This window comes from Halichoerus grypus, chromosome 9 (genome assembly GCF_964656455.1).
Source record: "Halichoerus grypus chromosome 9, mHalGry1.hap1.1, whole genome shotgun sequence".
Lineage (NCBI taxonomy): Eukaryota > Metazoa > Chordata > Mammalia > Carnivora > Phocidae > Halichoerus > Halichoerus grypus.
In genome coordinates this window covers 47,044,355-47,069,916 of record NC_135720.1, presented here as the reverse complement: position 1 = coordinate 47,069,916, position 25,562 = coordinate 47,044,355, and the positions used below count along the sequence as shown (strand labels likewise).

The window sequence follows — 25,562 nt, the reverse complement described above, 5'->3', positions numbered from 1 at the left end:
CAAACATAATTTGATATTATAAATATCATTCTTATAAATAATATTTGTATAATGACTTATAGTGTACAAAATACCTTTATAACTTAAGACTATGCTCTAAAAATGTTCCCCAAATTAGTCACTCTTTGCTGTGATTACTCCAATCATTATTCTGGCAACCCATTCTACCAACAAGATGTTCAATAGTGAACAATAATGATAAACTTCAAATATTAAGGCAGCTACTTAAAAAAAAGTTAAGTGTGTTATTGTCATAGGCCTATGTTTTTAGAAATATTTGGCAGTTAAAATTGGTTAGATGAAACTGAGCGACTGGTCACAGATTCTCCATCTCAGCAGTGGAGGCCTTCTCCAGGCAGGCTTTAACAAAAGACCCTTAACAGAAGTGGTTTCTTAATTTCTCTTTGACTTCTTGAATATTGTTTAAAATATCAGTTAGGTTGCCTATTGTCACTGAGGTTAAAATACAATTTAAAAAAATCTGGTAGGTGGTTTCTGGAACTTACCATGTCAACAAATGAAAAGAAGAAATATGGGTAACTTTCTTAGATCATGGATTAGATCAGATGCTGAGATTAATGACTTATGATCTAAACTCAGTAGGAATGCAATTAAACGCGAAAGAATGGAAAGCACCCTACAGTTCGTAAGACTAAGCTGTTTCTACTAGCACAGTAACTTAACTGAAGCACATGCTTAAAACTCATCAAATACATTACTTCCCTTAACATTTACAAGGTCAAAACCAGACATCAGCCACAACTTGAAGTACCATTAGTTGCTCTGAAAAACTTTTGGACAGATCGCTTCAAGAAGCAGCACGCTGGTTCCCACGAAGGCCCCTGGGGTGTTTCATGTACACACGCACCTTGAGAACCAAGTGGTTAAGGACAGCATTACTCTTAATCCTTCAGATGAGTAGCCTGCCAAACAACCATTCTTTACACAAGGTATACAGCTCCTTACGCAAGAGCCCTCATTTCCACTGTTTTATCCTCTATTCAGTCCTTGGTTTAGTGATTCTGGCCATTATATCTACACTTTAAAACATGAGTGACATATTATATGTGTAAGCGCCACTTAGTAACTGATAAGTGCACAGCATTGGATTGGCATGAGTACTAGAGCAGTCTTTTCTAGATCTGCTTCCAAAATCCCTCCATAGGCATGGCATTTGCTTGTTTTTGGCCTCTGCTTTCTTTCATTGCCTCTACCTTCCTCCTATTACCTGATATGCATATCAAACGACTTGGGGGGCTTCTAAACTGTTTCGGTGTCTATTTTTACCAGACCCATTAACTAGAACTTATGTTTATAGTATCAACGATAATTTCAAAGCCATTTTACAAACAAAATATTTTGATCTTCATAAGGTGACACAAGATGAGGAAACAGGCATGAAGAGGTTATCTGATGTGGCTGAGTCACTTGACATGAGTGTCCGAAGAGAGTACCTCCCTCCTGACTCTGAATTTGGGCTCACTTCGTCCCCGTTACTACTTCATCATTTGTTGGTCTTTGGATTAGACTTGTGTTAGAAATTCCTTCTCACCAGTTGTGTGATTTTTAAATATATTGGTTAAACCTTGAATTTTAGCTTCCTTGTTGGTAAATGGGGGGATAACAATACCTACTTCACAGGGTTACCTTGATGATTAAATGAAATGGTATATGTAAAGTAAAAAACCTAGAATAAGGTAAGTGTTCAAAAATGTTAGTCCTTCCAATCCCCTCTTGGGGAGTCTTCACCTAAAGCTAGTTCCCTTAGGTCTATAGAGGATCTCTGAAGTTACTCTGTAATCCAGTGGTGGGCCAGGAGAGCTGAGTATATTAACGTTATCACTTGGGTGACAACAGTTCATTGAACCAAGGATTTATCAGTCATCTACTATACCCCAGCACAGTGATAAGGACTACAGATGCACAAAAGAAGTAGCAGCAGCCAAGGAATTTTGGCAGTGACAAGAACCAGACTTCATTTCCTAGAAAATAAAGATACTCCAAGAGGGGCTAGTCTGCCAAGTTCAACAGGGCTTTTTGAAAATTCTCCCAAATAATTTCAGATAGAATACAATGATTTAAAAGCTTATACATGTTAGAGTTGACTCTTGAATGGCACATTCGGCCAAACCCCAAAGTGTTATTTTTGTAGGCAGTGGTACTATGTCCCGACCATATTATGACATGGGGTGAGGAAGGGAGCATGGAAGAGCCGATCTCAAAGGGACCTAGGAAAGAAAGGTTTAAAAACGTGCGAGGTGTTTCTGCTTTGTGTTTCCATGACTTTAGTCACCTAGATTATAAAACACTCTAGGGCAAAACTACCCATTTGGTATTTTCTCTATCCTTCTCCTTCAGTGCCTGGGAACAGAAATATTTGTTGAGCTGAATTTTAGCCTCCGAGTCAAACCAAACAGACAAACAAACAAACAAACAAAAAAAGGTAATTATGATTCCACCGCATTTGGATTAGCCCATAAGAAAAGTATTTACAGCTAACTAAAACATTGCACGTTGAAAAGATTTTCCAAGGTCAAATCTAGTGAAATCTCAGCATAATTTGGTTTAAGCTATACATTTCATCGTTAGCAACAGTAAATGGTGTGTGAGGCAATGTGCAGTGTGAAACAACCCAGGGTTTAAGGTCAGACAACTTACTCTCATTCTGCCTCTTCTTGTGATTTTGGGCAATGACCTGACCTCTCAGGGTCACAGAGTTATTCTTTTTAGAATGGGAATAATGCGATCTATCTTATGACATTATTGAAAAACTTAACTGAGATGGACTATTACATGTATACACTAATTAATAGGTAACAATTTTTGAGCATTCAATAAGCATTAGACTATGCTAAGCACTTTTTATTTAACTAATTTAAACTTTACCATAACTCAAGGGGATGGATGTATTAATTATTCCCATTTTAGAGATAAGGAAATTGAGGCACAGAAAGTTTTTGTAAGAACCTTGCCACAGTCAGTTACTAGCTGGCTGAACAGGAACTCAAACTCAGCCTCTGGCAGGCTAGCTGCAGATCTGTGTTCTTAACCATCTTGCTTTGTCGCCTTGCTCTCTCAGAGCAGCTCATTACATGCCCACTTCTCCTCACCCTGGATTCTGGTATAAAAAATGCAACAGATCCCCCCTTTCCAGAAATAGCTAGTTACCCTGAGGACACAGGGCACATGCATAAGGACAGACAAAGTCATACGCAACACAAGTTGTCAAATGTCAGAGCGGGGTATAACCACAAGTTCTATGGCGGTCTGGAAGGAAGGACATAATTGGGATGGAAAATCGGCACGATTTTGTAATGTAGGTGGAACTTGACTTAGGTCTTGGAGGAAAAGCAGAATTAAAACCAGGAAGGAGGATTTGGGAAAGTTGTTTCAGATAGTCGGGACAGCAAGGACAAAGACTCTCTGTGTTCGGGAAATAAGGCTTGGCATCAGCGGGGAAGGTTTCTATATGGGAACACTGAGACTGAGGAACAAGAGGCACTTTAAACTCATTTTTTTAGAATGTTTGAGAAGCCCAGAGAGGAGGGAGGACCCCCTATGGGAGAGCCACCGGGGGTTTCTGAGAGACGGTGTATCTGTGCGCACCGGTGCCATGTCATGCCGAGCAGTGCTTTCCAAAGGCTGATGAGATGGCAGATGTATAACCCATGGGGTGGGAGGACCGAAAGTTGGATAACCGAAAGCACATCAGCGTTCAGTACACATACCTACATTCAGACACTTCTCAATGATCAGGCGATGATTATCTGGTTGGTGGATATTCCATGGCCTCTTCTCAACCTACCTCCCGTCCTTTCGGCTTGTTTCCCGCTTGTTAGCACCTGGGGGTGGAGACGGAGACAAAGTGATTTTCCAGTGAGTCTTTTATTTTGTTTTAATCATTATTTTTTTTGCTGCTCCTTAGCAGCTGTAGTTAAAAATGTGTTATGGGCAGAAGAAGTATGTCTTGGATGATCAGAACATTTTCTTCTTTCTTTCTCTTTTTAAATGGTACTTCCAGAGTGGCTTTATTAAACAATTTGCTGATGAAGAGCAGAGCTCACATTTGAGCCTAACCCTGAAATATGCAACTGTTAATTCCCTTTGATTAGAAATGGACTTGTAAATTGGGGGCTACCCACATGCACTTTCAGATAATGTTCCTGCAGCAGAAAATTGTTTCTGATCTGGCTGTTGAAGTTTTTAGGTGAGAGAGGTTAAATGTACTCTACTTAAAGATGCCCACATTGTGCATTTCAGACTACCTTTTATAGCCGTATGATGATTATCCACACAAATCATTTTTACCTTTGCTACTACTTGAATATATTAAGTACTTGCTGCTTCTTCCTAAGTTGAATATAGAACACTAGGAGACCTGAGTAATTCTTTAGCTGAGAGTACATGTTTGGCTCTAAAACTAAAGTGCTGTATTAGAGAGGTTAAAAAAGAAAGAAAGAAAAAGATGAGAAAATGAAACAGATTGCAATGAAACAGGTTTGCAATGCCAAACTCTTTTTTTTTAAAGTAGTATTTCATTGTTTTTTCCAGGCTATTATTAAGAGTGTATATGACATCTAAATAGATTGCAGGAGCCCAGTCCCAATACATCATTATCACTAATATATATTTAATAGTAGACATAAAGGTTGTTCTGGTCCAAAATGGCAATATGCATCTTTTACACATACACACTTTTTTTTTTTAAGTTTTGCTCTTTCTTTTTTTTTTTTGTTTTTTAAAGATTTATGTATTTATTTTAGAGACAGAGCAAGAGAGGTGCCTGGGTGGCTTAGTCGGCTAAGTGTCTGCCTTTGGCTCAGGTCATGATCTCAAGGTTCTGGGATCGAGCCCCACATCGGGCTCCCTGCTCAGTGGGGAGCCCACTTCTCCCTCTCCCTCTATTGCTCCCCGTGCTTGTGCATGCTCTCTCTCTGTCAAATAAAGTCTTGAAAAAAAAGAGAGAGTGAGAGCAAGAGCATGTGGGGGGAGGGGCAGAGGGAGGAAAGGGAATCCCAAGAAGACTCCACACTGAGCGCAGAGCCTGACGTGGGGCTTGATCCCAGGACCCTGAAATCATGACCTGAGTCGAGATCAAGAGTCAGACGCTTAACCGACTATGCCACCCAGGCGCCACCCCCACCACACCTTTTTCAAGAAAAAGAAAAGACTTTAAAATTGTATATACTTGGCTAATAGCCAGCTACCAAATCTCTTGTATCTCTTCTCTGATTAACACACTTTCATACATTATTTCCAGTTCTTCCACTTGAATCCTTGTCCATTCTCCACCTCACTATCCCAATACTGCCCAAACAGTTCCAGAGAAACCAGAGAACTAGTAGAAAAAAAGTACATTTGGTTATTTCAGGACATGGCACACATCGGTAGTGTCTACTTATTAGCCAGAAAACTGGATCCATTGCTTGTGAGAACTCCTCGCATGCTCAGAGGCTGCTGACCTCAACATAAGACAAAGCAAAATGAAGCCTCAACCACTCTGCTTCTCAATTTGTTTGAGAAGCTAGAATTACTTCTAAAGTTCCCAAATAAACAGAAATCATTATAATTGTGAATAATTAAAATGCTAAACTCAAGAGGGCACTCAACATTCATTACTTTGCAGAACTCATCCCCTAAGGGTAGTACCTTCAATTAGTTCAGTTTTTACAACAGAAGAAAAATGAGACAATCAGTAATTGCAGGTATTTAGCGCAAGGAACAAAACAAGCTAACTTGCCTTTAAATTAGTCTTTCTCAGCCAGCAGAGGCACTGCTCTCTTTTGGATTTTTAATGTCTATACTAATTCCAGGATACAGAAAAGCAATAGATGGCAGGATAGCACAAAAATGTACCGGCCTCAAAGTGCTAAGGAGAAGCACTTCAGCTTTATTCACTATTTGGAATAGGTTAAAGTAGAAGGTATCATATAACAATAAATAGTTTTAAAAGAGAATCTTTTAAAAGATATTTTATAAAATTTATCGATATATTTACTCAACCTACAAATGTTTATTAAGCACTTAACCATGCATCATGGTTTATGCTAAGTGATAGTTACACTGCAGAATAAAAACTAGCCAGTGGTTATTTTTTTAAACATATATAAATTACCATACAGAAATCTGAACACAGCAATATATTTTTATATTCTTACAAATATAAAGTTTGGAGTATATAGCTACTATATAGAAAATGAAGCTATCCAAAGCGTTATTCCTCATTATTCTTGAAGTTGTAATAAATTATTTTAATTAAAAAAATTAAATCACAAATTATTCAGATTTTTCTTCCTCAGAGCCTCCTCTATAAAAAGTATAATTTTTTTCTTACAAAATATATCCATTTTTTTTGCAGTAATCAATGCTATTACAATGATTAGGGTTTTTCTTAGATGTTTATAGAACTAAAATATATGTCATGTTGGAAATGGTTTAGCAAAGAGTAGCTACAGTTTTGTATCTAAGAGAGTGGAGCAAAGCAGATTTTTTTTTGCCTGAGTCAATTTCAAATTGACAACAATGACCCAAGAAAGGGTTGTCTTTTACTAGTTGCCACTTTGGGGAGATACATTTTGTCTTTCATTTAAGTAGAGGAAAGAATTCATTAGAAATGTGGTGCAAATAGATTCAGAATGATAAATCTCAAGTTACCAATTCCACTTTTAATGATTAGTTGCCTGAGTCTTGTATTTAATTAAAATGGTTATTTTAAATGCTTATATTTAATTTATACATAATTAGCTAAACCTCAATGATACTGCTTCATCCATTTTGAAATTAATTAATTTATAAAATAGCTCAAAAAGTGCTGTAAAATTTTAATATTAAGATAAATCAGGATTCCTCTGCATCTTGTGCTGGTTTCAGTTGTAACTCACAATGAGCCACTGGTAGTAGGCATGACTGCAGGGTATCTAGAATGGCTAAGATGTAGTAGAACCCAACACTGATATGTCATTGACGTTTCCTTTGTTACATATGATATGTACTTTAACCTCGTAGGTACTAACAGTCTATATTTTAGTTGGATATGATTGTTTTAACTTTAAAGGGATCTAAATTTTATAAACTAATTTTGGCTTTAATACATTTAGGAGAAACCACTGTTTTTAGCAAATGATTCGTAAGTGTGTAACAACTGGTGTTAAAAAAAAACCTTCGAGTCAGTGTGATAATGGAACTAGAACGTGTTTTCAAGAAAATGTTCTGACTTTAACCTCTCTTTATTTTATTTATTTATTTTTAAAGATTTTATTTATTTATTTGACAGAGAGAGAGACAGCGAGAGAGGGAACACAAGCAGGGGGAGTGGGAGAGGGAGAAGCAGGCTCTCCGTGGAGCAGGGAGCCCGATGCAGGGCTCGATCCCAGGACTCTGGGATCATGACCTGAGCTGAAGGCAGACGCTTAACGACTGAGCCACCAGGTGCCCCTTTAACTTCTCTTTAAACACACAACATTGTTTATATACCTAGGAACCATGAGAGAGCAGGTTTGGGAACTTTAGAAATAATTTTAGCTTCTCAAACATATTCGCTTACAGAATATGAGGAAATTCTAACCACCCACACTAACCATTGTTTCCTGGTAAAGTGAAGAACTACGTCCATGAATATCCTACTCCTCTGTGTGCTGTGCTAAGCTGTGCAAATTTGCCTATTAATGATAGTGCTACCATTTATTAGTTACTAAATATGTGTTAGCACTGACCTAAAGGCCTCATGAGCTGGTATCATTAGGCCCATTTTATAGGTGAACAAAGTGAGGCCAAGGGAGTCTAAGGCACCTGCCAAGGGCCGCGTAATTAGTAGTGATGGAGGCGGGTGCAAAACCTCACTCTATAGCTCTGCACCTCACTGTCCCAGCTCGCCAACTAAGAGCTCTAAAGGAGGCATTTTCAGTTGTGAGATGCTTACAACCACCACCACTACCACAACAAAATACCTCTCCCTTGCAATAATAATGTGAATTAATTAAAAGATGAAGGCAACACATTTGGCTCAGCTATTAGGAATTAAAATCTATTGCTCCCAGTATTAGTCATCTCTTATATCCATATACACAGAATTTTCTAGTATTTTATTAAAACCTGGTCTGGGCCTCCTACTCTCCAATGAACCCTTCTAGTGGGGGAATCTGTTCCTGCCATTCTCTGATATTAGCTCAAACCTTCTGCATCCCTTCCCACCCTTGAGGAATTTTAGTTCTGAGCAGGCTCAGCTTACACATGAAATGAAGTTACATAGAATGTTTCTCTTCTTTTCACGCTAGTACAATTATGTGGCATTCCAGGATGCCTTGAGCTGTGCCGTATCTCAATTACCTCAACTGCCATCTGTTTCTACTTCTTCCAGCCCTTCTCCCTGGTACCCTAAACAATGAATGATATTCCCACTCCAGAGCCAGACTTAGTGCACATACAGATGTCCCTCCTATTTCAATAAGACGATATGAGGTTTGATCAAAGCCAATTATCTACTGATTTTCAGTTTAACATTCCAACTATCCACCATTATCTTAATTCTGGAAATCCTCAGAAGACCCAAAGCATTGGATCCATTGCAAATGAATCATAATGGGGAAGTACTATTTGAAGAATGAGGAGGGGGAGACATACAGGCGCATCTGCTTTGTCAATCTTGCTAAGGCCTTCAAATGCCATCTGTTTTCCATTCTTTTCTGGCTACCGTCTTTCCCTAGGTTAAAAGATTTTAAAATGCGGAAAAAAACCTTGAAAACAAGTTTGAGATTTTAATTCTGTATTTCATCTGCTGAAGAGCGAACTACAGTTAGCCTCAGCAAGTGTTCCTAATAGATAAGGGAGTTGCTGCTTCACATACAATTACATTGAGTCTAACAGTAGACATAGCAAACCATATCATCTTCATACAATCAGAAGTGCTAGCAAGTCTGAAAGGCATCCATTTTGAGGAGGGTCTAAGCTACTTCTATTTTACTTCAAATAAGGGTTATCATGGAATAAAACTGATAATTCTTTGGGGGAACAATTTTTGGAATATAAAAAAAAGTATGAAAGGTAAATGAAACTGATGGTTGTGAATGGCAGTTAAGTTCAGGCATTTTGTGTTCTTTTGGGTTTGCTCTGGAATGTTAAACAGGTCGGGTTCTTTGTAAAAGAAAACATTTTATTCAGAACATTCTCCCATGAAAGCCCTCTTTGACATAGTGTCATTTTTTGATATATTAGTACATGTCTGTCCACATTTTATATTCAAAAAAGGCAAGCAATGTTTTAACAACTTTTGACAAGCGTAGGGAATTAAACTTGCACAGAATCGACTCAAAGTGTAATGCTATAGCCTGTTACATTTTCTATTTTGTACTTCTTCCTGGCAGACCACAACATTTTTAATTATATCAATTTCTGGTTGAAAAAAAAATGCAGAGAAATTAAAGGTGTGTAATTAGAATAGGAAACATTTAAGTCATCAATAAAATATGTTTTAAGCATAAAATTCAAAATGTGTTGAGAAAAAGAGCTACAGAAACAGTAGTCAGTGAGTTATAAATATGTAACAGGAGCTAAGTCAAAGAATTTTCTAGAAAACTAGCCAAGGAATCTCAAGAAATTCAGCTACCTCTTAATTACACTTACAGGTTTCCTACCCGTTCATAAATTTCAAAATGAAATCATCTTTTGTTTTTTGGCAATGTAGGCTCTGCCTGCTGAAAACTTCTCTTGGATACCCAAGGGCACCTCAAGGCGACAAACTGCCCTTCATCCTGTGTCCCTCTGACTATGACCCTGCACGACTGCTCTCTGGCCTCTTCTGTCTTTCCTCCACCCTTGCTCATTCATTCATCTAGAGCTTCTGCTAATTCCCTGAATATGTCGTGTTCTTGCTCCTCTGCCTACATCACTAACCCAACTGGCTCGACTAATTTCCCCTCTTGCTTTTTGATCTCAGCTTAGAGGTTACTTTCCTCAGGAGGATTTCTCCAATAATTCTCTGTCTTTTCCCTAGATCCGGTAGAACCCTGTTCTCTCCAATCTAAGTCCCTGTCATACAGTGATGTCACCGCCTCCTTATTTCCCTGGATGGTCAACAGACTGGAAGCTCCAGGAAGGCTAAGGCCATGTCTATCTTGTTTACCGTTGAATCTCTACTGCTTAGACAAGTGCTTGGGATATTCTAGATGCTCTCAAACACTTTGTTAAACAGTTTAATGAATCATTTGAGTGAAAGGTTCATATATGACCAATATATACTTTTTCCCTTTTGGTGATAATACACATTGTTAAATATAACTACTTTTAAAAATATATTAGTTTATTTGAGTTGGCACGTGTTAACATTAATGTTCCCATTTGATGATGTCATCTAGCTGGAAAAACAAGTTTCACATTTTGGTCCAAGGGCTTTTTTATACCACTTTTCTCTACACAGAAAGTACAAGGTGGGTAAGCTCTGTTAAGCTCTGGAATGCCATGCTTGGACTTGAGTTTAAGATACAGACTTCCAATGGCAACCATAAGGGTAAACTGAAAGGGGACAGAAAGGATTTATGAAAAATAATGTATAACATCTGAAAGAACAGAAGGTCTTGCTTTATATCGCTGTGTCATTATGATGTGGTAACTTCTGGGGGTGGGGGTGCTGTGACTGGAAAAGGAGAATAGTTAAAGTCAGGACCTATTAGTGAGTCAGGAGAATGGAGCTGGAGGAAGAGGGCATCTTATGAATATTGTTATTAGATAATCAAGAGCTGTAATAATCAATATTCTCTTGAAAGGACCTTAAATCTAATGAAGCAGCCGTGGATAACTAAATTATGATTATGACAAATTCAGGGAATTGGTTCAGGGTTCTTTGCATCCAAAATTCAAATAAGTAATCAAAGTGAAATTGCATTAGCTGACCTCCTCAAACCACCTCTGAAATACAGGAGGCATTTATTAAGAATACCCCAACCAAATAAAAGCATGACATAAGTGCTTCCATATTTCACAAATGCCTTTGGCTAAGGGGGAGGGTAGATGGAGTTGGGTGTGGGTGGGCGGGTATGAGGGGAAGGACACAGAATGAAGAGAAGGAGCTCTTGCAAAGAGATAAGTGGAACTCTTATTTTTAAAAATTGTCACAGCAGTACTTCTCTTAAGTCAAGATAAAAAATACAACGAGCTTATGGAATGTTATCTTCTACGGCAAAAGTTATATAAAACAATTTTTATTCCCATATAAATTACTTAACACGGGTGCCACTGGTTTTACAGATTAATGTGGGCACCGCTGGGCCATCATATATAAAAGAGTCTTTCCCTGTATTTTTTAGCCTTCAGCCTTCAGTATTTCTTTGTCTCTTTAGTAAATTCTTATTTCTTATTTTGCAATATATTGTAATAGTTCACCATCGAGTTGTTTTCACCGGCTCCCTTCGGCGTTTCCTGGGGCCATCATGTGAATGGTAGCAGCAAACAATTTCAAGGACAATAACAATGATGAATAAATTAAAGCACAGTGCATATAGTCCCCATCAAAGAGCTACATTTGTTTTCCTGAACTGTATTTTCATCTCAAGGACTCCCCCCCCCCACACCCCTTCATCTCTTTCCAAAATGCTTCTATAGCAATTCTCATTTCAAAAGGGTGCTTCAAATTGATTCTGAGGAATTTAAGTTCTCCACACTCTTTTCTGGCAATATGCTTTTTATCAGATCAGCAAAAACAATGTGAAAACACCTGTCACAGTAATTTCAAATGTCTATCATCTACCAAATTACCCATAAATGATCTAGGGTTGCAAGGTGGTCCTTGAATGAAGGACTTTTTCAAGAGAGACGAACCGATACTGCTGAAAATATAAACGGGGACATTGCAAGAAAAAACCACTTGTAGCATTTGTGGAAACTTACAGCTTTTATTTTTATCTTTAATCAGAACCAAGAGAACATATCTGAAAGAACTAATTTTGCTTTTCATTCACATAGAGCATTATATATACATGCACGCCTACGCTCAGGTATAGACATCATTCACCAATCAAGTAAACTCCACAGGGCTGTGGCTGGAAATGGGAGTCAGACTGGCAACAAAGCATTTCCTGAAGGCCTACCCAGGGTAAATGACAAAACATCTACACCTTACCCCCGCCTCCCACCAAAACAAAGAAAGGTATAATTGTTGAATATGTACAGGCTTTTTTTTTTTTTAAAGCACAGAGAAAGGCTCTGGGTTATACATCTATTTTTCATTTCGACATACCAACTATTTTCTGTGGTCTTAACTTGCATGCTAGTTGCTCTCAAGAACTGGTATGCTTCGAGGTGATTCTACAGTGCAGCCAGAGTTGAGAATCCTGCTCTTAAGCCTTCCGCTCCGCAATTTGGTGACAAACTCCCTTCCCATTTTCGTTCCAGTCATCTGTGCGCATCTGCATTTCCCTTTCAACCAAGAATGCCCTTCACCAGGGTTTGAATGTTATATTTTCCTATCCCATCCCACCTTCTGTGCTCAGAACTTGCAATGCAAATTTACTGTAGTTTGAATGGGAGGTATTACACATTTTAACATCCAGATTTAAAGAAACAAGTATGTATCAAAATAGTGTTTGCATTTCTTATCTAAAAAAATAACACTTGCAATGGCTAGGTCTTTTGACATGGAGTTGCTCTTTTATAGGAAATAATATGGTATGAAGGGCAATGGAAAAACATACCCTTTTACCCTTTTAGATTCAGCATTATTTCAGACTTAAACTTACAGGAACATAAGGATGGTATATTATGATCACTTAATATTCCTAAAGGTTTGACATTTTTAAAGAGTGTATATAATATTCAGGTGGGGCTCAAATGAATCTAACCATCTTGCTGCTGTTTTGTAAAATGGTAGTGTGGGTAAGGACAGCAATATCCAACCCTCAAAAGGCAATAAAGAACACTCTTAAATGTGCCTTATTTCTAACTATGGTGACACATTATAGTGCTCTTTGTCAGCACTTTATTGGTTTTACAAGAATAAAAACAAATACTCTGAAATCCATTTCTAGAATTTATCTTACTAACAAAGAACTTAGTCCTGTGAGAGGTGTTCTAGTTATAAAAGAGGAGCTTCTCTTAGTAAGAGTTTATTTGCTATTTGAAGGGCTATCTTTATTCGGCAATATTAATTTATAAGTGTGCATTAAATGCAACAAACTCTAAAATCATACCTTTCCATGATCCATGTGATAAACCAAACAGAAGAGACTTACTGAAATAAACTTACTTTTCTATTGTGGGCAAAACTGGTACACATATGCATTTACAGGGGAAGAAGAAAAGAAATCCCAAACTTTTTTAAACATGGAAAGAGTTTTGGACTAAGTCCAATTTGTTTTCAGCATTGTTTCTAGTGGTTCTTTATTGACCACGATTGTGTATTCATCGAAGTTTCGCAAAAACACTTACTCTTACTTTTCCCTTTCTTTTATTTAGGCATAAAATGATGGGCAGCTTATCTCAGCGCTTCTCTTAGCTGTTTTGATTTTGGGTTGTGTATACATGAACTCAGGTTGCCTCAAAATAATAAAGGAAAATAAGGCACACTTCCAAAGCAACAAAAGAACAACCTATTTCACTACACTGTTATTGTGGAGAAATGTCTTGGAGAATGCGTTTTTTAGATATGAGAAATGGTTTATTAATTGTAACCAAATCCATTCTCCAATCAGCCCTGCAGAGGGATGACAAAGAGTGAAAAACACAACAAATAACATGGTAAATGGCCACCAAACAAAACAAAATCCACTCTGCAATTATTTATGAGGCCAAGGTCCCCACATTTTAGTTTGCCTTCTGAATCAAGACGGAAAGATGAATATAAAAAAAGAGATCACACATACACCCCAAGACTAAGGAGGTTCCCAAAACTGTCTTACACAGACTTCCACAAATGTTGAGAAGGGGAGCTGGGAACACAAAGGGGCCCCTTTCAGAAAGTATCATTGTGAAGCTTTAATTTCCCAAATTGTTTAAAAAATCTGTTTTCCTCCCTGCCAGGCTGAAATTTTTTCAGAAACAAGATTCAGGAAAGCAAATGAAACATTATGGGACAATGGATAGATCAAGGTATACTTTCTAGGACAAGAATGCTGTCTTTATATAAAGCCTGTCTTTTTAAAGGGGAGAGATGAAGGAGAAGAAAAGCTTTTAGAGAATAAGGGTGACAAGATGCCATGTCAATATGAGTCCTTCGTGCATTTTTGAAAAAGAAATGAGCAATATTTATCATACCTGTGACAAGCTATTTGGCAGCATATGTTTCCTTTGTCTCTTTTTACATATATTTAGCCATTCCCCGAACTGTGTGAGTTGCCCAGAACAAGACCTTTTTGTATGTAGGACATGGCTGGGGACTCAGGAGCCTGCCAAGTTCAGGTTCTTGTCATTAGGCTCATTAACTATCTAGAACGTAAGCTCCATGAGGGTAGGGTTTTTTTTTTTTTTTTCCTGTTTTGCTCACTGCTCTATTTCTGGCACCTATGATCTTGCCTGGCAGATAGTACGTATGCAGTAAATCTTTGGAGTATGAACAAACGAATGTAGACCAGTTTAGACCCCAAATTCTCTGGCTTTGGCTACTACACATAGTTGCCAATTCATAAAGATGTTAGCCTGCACTAACATTATGCTAAATACTAATCATTTAATTCTCACAACGGCTACGTGATAAAAGCATTATTATCTCCATTGTGAGGTACTAGAATTGGAATAAGGTAGTTAAGTAACTTGCTTAAAGTCTTGCAACTTACGGAAGGTAGAGAAAAATAAGTTAACCTAGTTAAGTCCAAAGCCGAAGCTCTCACTCATTATGCCAAATCCTGCTTCAATGCTCCTCAGTGGATGACTCTGCCCCATGCATAGTCTCAGTCTTGCCTTTATTCCGATCCCTGCTCTTACCTAGACTCTGCTCTAACTCTGGTCTTGGGATCCTGCACTGGGCCTGGTGGAGGCTTTGCTTCAACATTCCAATCTCCGCAGTACACTACTGTGGTGTTGTCTTAGCTCAGGCTGCCACAACAAAATCCCACAGACTGAGTGGCTTAAACAATTTGTTGTCTTACCGTTCTGGGTGCTGAAAGTCTGAGATCATGGTGCCAGCACAGTCAGGTTCTGGTGAGACCTCTCTTCCTGGCTCGCAGACGGCTGCCTTCTTACTGTGTGCTCACATGGTCTTTCCTGGGTGCATGCATGTGGAGAGAGAGAGATCTTCCTCTCTCTTCATGTAAGGCCACCAATCCTACTGGATTAGGACCCTTATCCTTATGACCTCATTTAACTTTAATTACCTCCTAAAAGTTCTAACTCCAAATACCATCACACTGGGGGCTAGGGTTTCAAATTATGAATTTATGAGGGATACAATCCAGTCCACAGCAAGTGCCCTGAGTTAAACTATCCGGGACAGTAACAACCAAATACACTCCATTTCCCTGCTTTGAATCACATGATTCACTGTCATACTTGCAGGAATAACTCTTTTGTCACCTTTTCTGTTCTTGCTATGTTTACCTCAGTAATCTAGAGATTAAATATGCATATTTCAGTCAAATATGTATTGGATTTGAAGAACTGTTCAAATTCAAGTCATGCAATCTTCCAACAATAATCCTTTGGGGGCTCCTTGACCTTTCCAGAGTCTTCCAGAGCATTACAGAGGAAAACACAGACATGGGGTCATACATCTGAGTGCTAACCCTCCTTCTGGCTGATTGACAGAGGGAACATGGTAAAATTCACAAAAATATATATTTGAAAATTATTGTTTAATCTACCGAATCATAGATACTTCCTGCTTCCCAAAGGGAAATTTCATAGATATCATGTGGCCTAATATCGTGTCTAATGCTCATCATATCGATGTGCTATTTTCCTTCGTATCACTGAGAATCTGTTCTGAGTGGACAATGATCACAGGGTCAATACAACCCTAAATACAATCCTAAATGTTCTTTGGGATATCCTGAGTATTTCTTGGAATTTTCCAATCGGATCTCAGAATCAGAAATCATATTCTAACCTAATTATTACAAAGCTTCCTTACTACAGGAATAAAAAATGAAGCCTTCAACAGTCTCTCTTTGGTAACAATAGCCTTGTTCTCTGAACCTGTAGTAAGCTTCTATTGGAGTGGCAGGGAATCCTTTAGAAGAGTACAAGTACATGGTGTCAGGACCCCAGCAAGATTTCAAAATGCTGTTGTAGATCTGACTACGGTAGACATAACTAACATGTGAGTCCTGGCGCAGCAGTGTGAACATTTTAAAAAAGAGCTTTCTTGTTTTGGTAAAACAAGCATTCTTTTTTCAGGGAATTCAGGGGCCTGACTGTGTGTGTGTATGTGTGAGTGATATGCACATGCTGTCTTAAATTACAAGGTTCCTCTGGAGGGAAGATACTTCTTTATATGTTTCATTAGCATATACTTCTTTATATAATGTTTCATTAGCATAAGAAAACAGTAGTATGTTCTCTACATATGATTAAAACTATTAAAATATAAGTATCCACAGTAAATGCAAAGCCATTATTTAAAACAGGATGAGAATGTGTGCAAATCATATATATACTGCAGTATTTATAGGCATTCCTTGGAAATATTGTAACAAGTTATCACCATTAGATTTTCACATAATTACTGATGAATATAAAATTTAAATTATTTATTTTATAAAGAAGAGACTGATCATCCCTAAGCTGCTATCAGGTACTAAATTTAGACAATAATGCAAAATTCAAATAGAAAAAGTAATTATTTTTTGCAATGTTTTCTTTCATCATTGCACAAAGAAAATAAAGTTTTCTATTGTTGGGCAACACTATGTTAATTAGTTTAATTTGTTTAATTTAATTTCAGCTTCTCTAACAGGCCCAGCTATATATTTTTCTATAATTGTAGAGAAGAGTTTCTAGATAAGAAACTTGGAGATCTGAGTTCTTGCTTTAACTCTGGCATTAGATAGTTTTGAGATCTGGGGCAGACTGCTTACCCTTCTGGAGCCTGCGTTTTCCTGGCTGCAAAAGAAGAATAGACGAGTTCTGACGTCCTCACAGGTTCTCCTGGTCTGTGGCTCCAGGTGGTTATTCCTGTTACTAGGGCCAATAAAGTTAACCTCCATGAACAGAGAAAATAGTGAAGGTTATTCCAGGTGAATATTACCCTTCACGTGGTCACAGTGGCTGACCTTGCCATCATTAAACAGAATGCTCCAGGTGGCATCTCGCAGTTAGTGACTCTAGCCCAACAGATGCCACGTTGGATGGTTCCTTACTCTTTTCCGAAGTTCATGACTCATAATGATCTTTCACCAACTACTGGGGATGGCACAGACCTCATTAAGAATGGGCACCTTCCCATCCTTTCAGGATTCATACAAGATTAAACAAGAAATTTAGGTCATAGCATTTAGCACAATTGGTAGGTAGAGTTACACATCTATGTAATTGTATCCTACCCCTCTTTAGGGTGTAAATTCCAAGACAACTAAGACTAGGCTGTTTTTTTTTTTTTTTTTTAATTTGGTCTTTATTTTTTCAAGGTGACAAATGAACGTATCTTAAAGAGACAGCTGTATGGGGCTTGTTAGGGAAGACAGCCACTCTCTGCCCACTCCAATGCCATTTTCACCTCCTCTAAAACAACTACTTTCAATTCTTCCAGCTGAATATTTTGGCATTTTTTTGGCTAGTTTTGTAAATATCATGCTTATATTACTTTCTCTTGAATTTTTAAACATTGAATAATGCGTTCCCTCTTGGAACAGAAGGCTTTGGTTCTCCTTCACACTCCTCCACTACACTGACCACATGAACTCTTACCACACAAACACTGTGAGCCCATTCTCCCAACACAGACCAACCGTGATTGTTATGAGTTTTATCATGAATTATTATTATGGATTATTATGGATTCTCAGTTGAGTCATGGAGTATACTATTTTCATGCCCCCCTTTACACAAATCCTGACTCTGACGGAGTTAGTAATTCTCTTGTTTAGTTTTCAATAGTTTATGACTCTTTCAATCCTAACTCTTTTCTAATTGTGCAAATCTCTCCATATGTTTAAGTATATTAGGTGTTCTGTCAATTTTCCTCTTTTGGAGAAATCTGGAGACTTCTGCCTGGTTTCATTCTAAACAAGTTGCTGCACAGATGTATCCTGGAATTTCCAAAGTTCTCTTTTGGATTATTACTTGCGTTTCCTGATTCTGTAAATACTTTGTATCCTACTTTGTTTGTTTCTCTCTTCATTGGTGAAGTACATCCTCCAAAGGCTTTTTACAAAAAGGTACATGTAAGGTAGAGTTTCTTGAATCTTGTATATTTAAAAGTATGATATTGTGAGGTGTGCCTATCCTCACAAATAATCAATAGGGCCACTTGCTATAGATCCTAGATTAGAAATGATTCTCCTTCTAATATGTGAAGGCACTTAGTGTCTTCCAGCTACCCAGTATTGCTGATGAGAGGTCTGATACTATTTGGATACTTTATCCAAACTATGAAATCTGTATTTTTGCTTTGGAATTTCTTAGGATTTTTCTTTGTCCCCAGTGTTATAAAACATCCCAATGAATGTGGTTTATTTTTATTCACTGTGCTGGGCACTCCATGGCCCTCTCAGTGGGGAAACTCATGTTAATTCTGAGAATTTTCCTTTGATGATTTTTCCCCTTCATTTAATTTTTTTTCTCATATGAGGAATTCTTATTATTCAGAAGTAGAATCCTTAGACTAATTTTAAAAAATCTTCTCTCATATTGTCCATCTCTTTAATCTTTTTGCTATATTTGCTGGGAAAATGCCTCAGTGTTACCTTCCAATCCTTTATTTTAGTTTTTCATGTCTGCTAGTATAATTTTAACTTCCAGGCATGTTTTTTTGGTTTTCTCTGAAAGTGCCTGTTCTATAAGCACACTCTTCTCATTAAAATGAGGCAAAATCTTTTCTTATCTCTTCATATAGTCTCTGTTTCCTGCAAGGTATTTCTGTCTGTTTTTGGTCTGTATGTCAAATTAGATGCCTTCCATAAAACATGTGTTGATCCATTGTTGTCTACTCACAATTATGAGTGAAGAGCTTGTGAGCCTACAGGAACTGGTCAATTACACTCATTACTCTAGGGTGACCGGCTAGTCTATTTCCTTAAGGAATCTCTGATCTTTGTTTCCTTTGGTCTTTTATTTCTGGAATGACCAAATTCCCCAAAGACTCTCCAGATAGCTTTCCTGGAGAAATCTCATTGCCAGCGTTCTGTGAGTCCAGTGACCGAGGCTCTGGATCTCAACATTCTATATGTTGAGATCTATGTGAACTCTCACTTAAATCCATTATTTTTAGTGTAGTATTGCTGTTCTCTCTTCCCCCTGAGGTTCCCAAGTTCATGGACTCTCTGTTTTGACCTAATCATGGAAAAAACTTCAGGGCTCCAACTGTATGGATGAATTGATGAATGGAGGGTATCCAGTGTTGCTTTTAGTCCATCTTCCTGTGATTAAGCTCATGTTCACTTCCCAATTCCAGAGATACACACAGAGGCCATTTCCTGAGCCTTTGGGAGTGCTTTGGTGGAAACTGCATTGCTTCTAGCCTTTGCGCACTGCTGGTTTTAGGATTCAGCATTTTTGGTCTTGCTAAATCAGTTTCTATGTCTACATCTACTTTCAGCTTAAATGATTTGTTGTTTTTGTCTCATATCCCATGCTTTTGTCCTTATACATGGGTGCCTTTAAAATAATTCTTTTTCAGTTGTTTCATTGGGGTTTGGAAGGTAGTTAATACACCATAACCACTATGGTCACCATGACATACTCATCAGAGAGTACAGTGCTTGGTACTTAGAAAGTTTCTTATAAATATCTGCCAACTAAGTGAAGGAATCATCACCATGTGTAATTTTTTTCAACCTCCTCATATAAATAAGGCCCTACCAATTGAATAAATTCTCTGTATTTGTCCCATGCAGATGTCTCCAAATATTGTGAGGTATTAAATATTTGTTGCTATCCTAACATAAAACCATGTATGGAGCTCTTTGGTCTCCTAGAACATTGATCGCTGCAGTGAAGATATTATTTTGGGGAGCTAATGCACCATCTAGACCAGAACTGAATACCAGTCTCCAATAATCACAAAGAACTCTGGGGCTGATATTGCCATCTGTCCTGGTTTCCACTTAACATGTATATTAGTTGTTTGAATAGATTCTTGGATGGTGAAGGTCACTTTATTGCTGCCCTTTGAGTATGGGGTCATCATGAATAACCTCCAACTGCAGCTGTGGCCAAAGAGAAAATGACTTCAACTGTTGACAAATGCTCTTGGTACAGACCTAATGGTGGTCTAATCACATTAAATATAGAAAATACTAGACAAAGGAAAACATGGACTTACAAAAGGATCCCACTGCATACATCCTGACATGTTTTCTTCCCCTGAAAAGAAGTTCTTCAAAATGCATATTCCATGTACTTGAGTGTCCCCTCTTTGCCTCCCCCCTGTATGTTATTTTCAGTTACAAAGCAATAGTTATGATAAAGTGAAAATATCCTTAAAATTGATCATTATTGTCCTTCAATCCTGCCTTGTTGGTCATTAACACATACTATACATATGAAAATAGGTTCCTTGTTTTTGTTAGAGTGATCCTTAAATAGGCAGCCCCAAACTGCATTTATTCATGCTGAAATAAATGTCATGTTTGGGAGAGAGAAAGACAACGTGAGAATCAAATTCAATGAGAATCAGTCTTGAGTATCTGCTAGGCTGTGAAAAATAAAACAATGGATGCGGCTCACAGCAGAGCCTCTTCAGCATTTTCATGCCAGCACTAGGTAGAGTGTGGGGAATCCGCAGCATGCAGCCCTGCTCCGTCAAACACCCACTCACTCAGGACCTGCAGCATCAAAAGCTGGGGCTTCACAGTTACTCTGTGATGTGTGTGAAGGGGACAATTTTTGGAGGAAAAGCTTGGCCCTGCCCACAGTGGTCAGCCGGCCCACCTCCCCTCTAGGCTCCTGTAACCATCTTTGAGGCATGCTCTCTGAATAGGACTCCTTAATTTCTGTGAGCAAAATGTAACTCTGTTTCCATTTGGTTATCATAAAAGCACATGTATCTTTGCAAGAGGCGCTTAAATTTAAGTTTCTTCCAAAGGTCGAAACCTTGAAGTCTGTTGGCAAATTCTTCCCCAAAACAAAAGGTGGCATATAATTTTCAATATCTTCTAGAAACAGTTATCTGTTCTTCAAGAGAAAAAACATTTTTTTCTGGTACTAAATTCAAAACTGAAGTTTGTCATGTAGTCCTTATATAAGAAATAACAGAAATGAAAATGAATATTAAATAACACAATGGATATTATTTTGGATAAGGATTTTAAAACTTAGAGAAATGTTTTTCACCTTCAGTAAGTGCAGGGCACAGTATTATAACAATTTGTGAAGGAACTTCTGTTGATATCTAATGTATTCACATAGACTTCTCCATGGCTTGATGATGACTGCAAATACTCCTCCGGTACTGATCATGTGCCAGGCACTGTTCTTAGCATTTGCATACAGGAACTCATTTAATCCTCCTAGTTCCTGTAAGAGCTAGATACCTCTTATCATCCCATTCTACAGATGAGGGAACTATCTCACAGAGAGGCGAACATCTCGCCCAACATCACATTGTGAAGTGGCAAGAACACAAGGCCAAACCCATCTATCTAAGATACATTCCACTTTTTGGGACCTACGCTTTTTTTAAAAAAACATATCACTTCTTTCAGCTAGGATTTTTTTGGAGAAGAAGTTGAATAGTGATAAATTCAAAATTAAACTCCAAGGCCAGAGCCTACGATCTCGGAATTCTAAAGTGTCAATTAAAAGTACGATACCCAGGGGCAAGGGTGACATTCCATTTCTGAAAATTTAGGAGATTGCCTCTAGTCTCAGGAAGGGCCACACGTGATTCAGCTAGAAACCTCAGAGTTCTATAATTTGGGAAAAACTGGGCCGAGGGTTATAGCTTTTACCCTAGGGTTACAAAGTAAAGAGAAATAAATAACTCTGATGTCAATAAAATATATATACTATCACAGTTTCTCTTTAACAAGTTGTATCATGAAGGGCACCTGGGTGGCTCAGCTGGTGAAGCATCCAACTCTAGATTTTGGTTCAGGTCATGATCTCACAGGTCGTGGGTTGTAGCCCCAATGTGGGGCTCCATGCTGAGCACGGAGTCTGCTTCTCCCTCTCCCTCTGCTCCTTCCTTGCTCTCTTCCTCTCTCTCTCTCTCAAATAAGTAAATAAATAAATAAATAAATACAATCTTCTTTAAAAAAGTTATATCACGAGCTTCTATGCCACAGAATATGATTTGATTATTTTTTGTTCCAACCATAGTTTCCATAGAAGGTTATTATATGTTAAGTTGTTTTTTCTTCCCCCCCTTTTTTAAAATTTAACTGATAGAATGGATGTATCTGCTTTTTTCTTTCTTTTCTTTTCTTTTTTTCTTCCACATTCTATCTGCTAGCATCACAGCAGTATTAATGGAACCAGGATTAAGTGGCAAATGCCCTGCTTGCCCATTCATGAAACACCCTGAATCAGCAAGCTCCTATTAATCACTAATGTGTGGGACAGTGGAGATCCAAGCTACCTACTTCCTGATTTAATCAGCTTTGTTGGAGGAGCAGACATATAAACAAGGATGCCTGTGTAGTATGGTACAGGCTAAAAGAGAAACATAGATACATGGGGGGGGAAGGGAGAATACGTGTGTGTGCATGTATGAGTCATAGGAGCTTCAATAAGGAAGGAAAACTACTCTCCTTGGAAAAGTCAGGAAGTCCTCAGAGATGAGGTGATATCTGAATCATATTTTGAAGGATAAGTAGCAAGTCCCAAGATGGTCCTGGTGAGCAAAGGTGTTATCGATAAAGGGAAAATCTCATGGAACCCAAGAGGTTGGTGTGTTGGGGGACTGCAGTGCTGGGTAATAAGCATGTGTATGAGGCAGTGTCACATGGAGCTAAGAAGGCAGACCCTGGCATCATTCTGCTGGTCGTGAACCCTGGAGCCGACCTTGGGCAAGTTCCTTATTAACTTCTCTGTGCCATGATTTCCTTATCTAGATAACAGGGGAAATAACAACACCTAAACTGTAGGGTTTGGGGCAGTTAAATGGGGTAGTATTATAAAGCCCTTAGTAAGTTCCTGGCACACAATAAACACTCATAGATGTTAACCATTATTATTATTATTACCCCAAAGAGACAACTAATTCTTAAATAATTGATATCACTATTAAGGTGAAATTTCCTCCATATGTGTCTTCACACAAACAATAAGCAAAATAGATTATGTTTATAGATTCCCCTGGATAGGTCCTCTCTTCTCTAAATTAGAAAGCTACTCCTGGAAGGCAGCTTCCCAACTCAGGAATTATGAGTGGTGCCTGAACGGCTAGGTCACAGCTCACCTAGGCATTCAGATCTCCTAAATTATGAAGTCAAATGATGAAAGGGCACAAAAAATAAGTGCAAGAAACTCATACTGTCCCTAGATACCTTATGTATTTATTTTAGAAAGAGAAATGTATTTGTCGAGACATATAAGGTTTACCTTCTTTGGGGAGATGAATCATATTGAGAAGAACAAGTTCTCATTTAAGCCAGATAACTCAGAAATCAACCCTCTAATTTTAATTGAATTTGATTTAGACATCTTACCCTTGCATTGACTAAATCTGGGCATTTGAATGGGAAAAAGACTTGACAAAATTCGTTTTCTAAAGGCTGGCTCCTTCTACCTGAATCATATTAAATAACCATTATTATTATTATTATTATTATTAAGGTGAAATTTCCTTAACAAAAAATTATTTTTTGTTCCAACCATAGTTTCCATAGAAGGTTATTATATGTTAAGTTGTTTTTTCTTCCCCCCCTTTTTTAAAATTTAACTGATAGAATGGATGTATCTGCTTTTTTCTTTCTTTTCTTTTCTTTTTTTCTTCCACATTCTATCCACTTTTTTTTTTTCCCAAAAAAAATGATTATGATCACTATTAAATGATCATGATCACTTCAAGAGATATCATTGAGAGACACAGGAAAAGTTAGCAGGACACACAACATTTATATTTAGATTCCATATTTCATCACTTTCCATGTTAAGTTTTAAGTCATTATAAGTTTAGAAAGCCACTAAGGAATGGCTGTTTGGATGACTTTAACAGGTTTAAATGGACCTATTCCTCTAGAGCCAAAATTTAGCAGAACAAAGTTCCCTAGTTTCCTAGATCAGGCCAATCTGTTTTTAGGATCTCCTATGTTTAGCTTGTGAGAAGGGGTTAAAGTGGGGTGAACAAAGGAGTATCTTTCCTCCATCTGTCCTTCCACTGAGTGGGGCTTTTGTGACAGAACAAGACATTACATCCTTTAAGTAACTTCTTTTAGTGTATTCTTTTTTTTTTTTTTTTTAAAGATTTTATTTATTTATTTTGACAGAGAGAGAGAGACAGTGAGAGAGGGAACACAAGCAGGGGGAGTGGGAGAGGGAGAAGCAGGCTTCCCGCCGAGCAGGGAGCCCGATGCGGGGCTCGATCCCAGGACCCCGGGATCATGACCTGAGCTGAAGGCAGACGCTTAACGACTGAGCCACCCAGGCGTCCCTCTTTTAGTGTATTCTTTCTTTGTATTTACTTTTTACTCTAAAATGGCAAATAGAAAATGTACTGCCCAAATTGCAATGATAAAGCCAAAGAATTAGGGAGTGGCCCTTTTGAAAATCTCCCTTCCTGGCCTACAGCTCAAATACTAGCATCTTTCCTAGCACCTTTTAAAAGGCCAGGCTGAGACACCACAAAAGGACCCCAAATTCCATGGAACTGAGTGTCAGTCTAAAAAGTGGCAGTCACTAGGTACAAATTTTAGTATGTGTGATGACAATACACTACTATATGAGTATTTTTTGAAGTTGCCTGTTTGTTTAATGGTGTTCTGAAAGATATATATATATATATATATATATATTTTTTTTTTTTTTTTTTTTTTAAAGAAGGGATTTGGTATCATTAGAAAGGAGAGAGTAAAGTCCTGGCAAATTTGTAAATAAAAAAGCATTTAACAAGAGGTAAGAGAGGACCAAATGAGGAAAAGCTTTTTTTGAAGGGCAAACAAGTAAAGGTGTAAGGTTTTTTTTGGTGGTTGTGGCCTTGAAAAGACAAGATAATTTTAGCTACAGGAGACAGCAGGGAAGCCCCAGGGCTCCAACCAGCTGGCCAAGAACCAACCATTTTTGGACGAAATGAGTTGGGACTTCTCTATTCTATGGAATATTCAGAGTTAATGGAGAAAGGTAGGAGGTAAGTTTAAGGGGCAATTAGCACCTTTTCCCCCACACATCAGCAGGGCTAATACGGCAAGTGATTGGTCAGTTGTATGAAGAAATCCAGGGACAGCTCTGAAAGTGCACAAAATTCAATGCACATTTAAGTAAATTAAGGAAATGACTGAGTTTACTTGGAAGCATTCTATATTTATTGTGGATTTTACTCTGCTTTG

At 38.0% G+C, this 25,562-nt stretch overlaps 1 protein-coding gene across 3 annotated transcripts in view; it reads right to left on the bottom strand.

Moving 5' to 3' along the window:
* The window catches only part of HS3ST5 (heparan sulfate-glucosamine 3-sulfotransferase 5), a 271,378-nt gene that overhangs the window by 107,672 nt on the left and 138,144 nt on the right, over positions 1–25,562 (bottom strand). For all 3 annotated transcript variants that reach the window (XM_078054842.1, XM_036074703.2, XM_036074700.2), the window contains exon 3: positions 3,729–3,842. The gene's annotated coding sequence lies outside the window, so the exon portion shown is untranslated. The remainder of the gene's footprint in view (positions 1–3,728; positions 3,843–25,562) is intronic.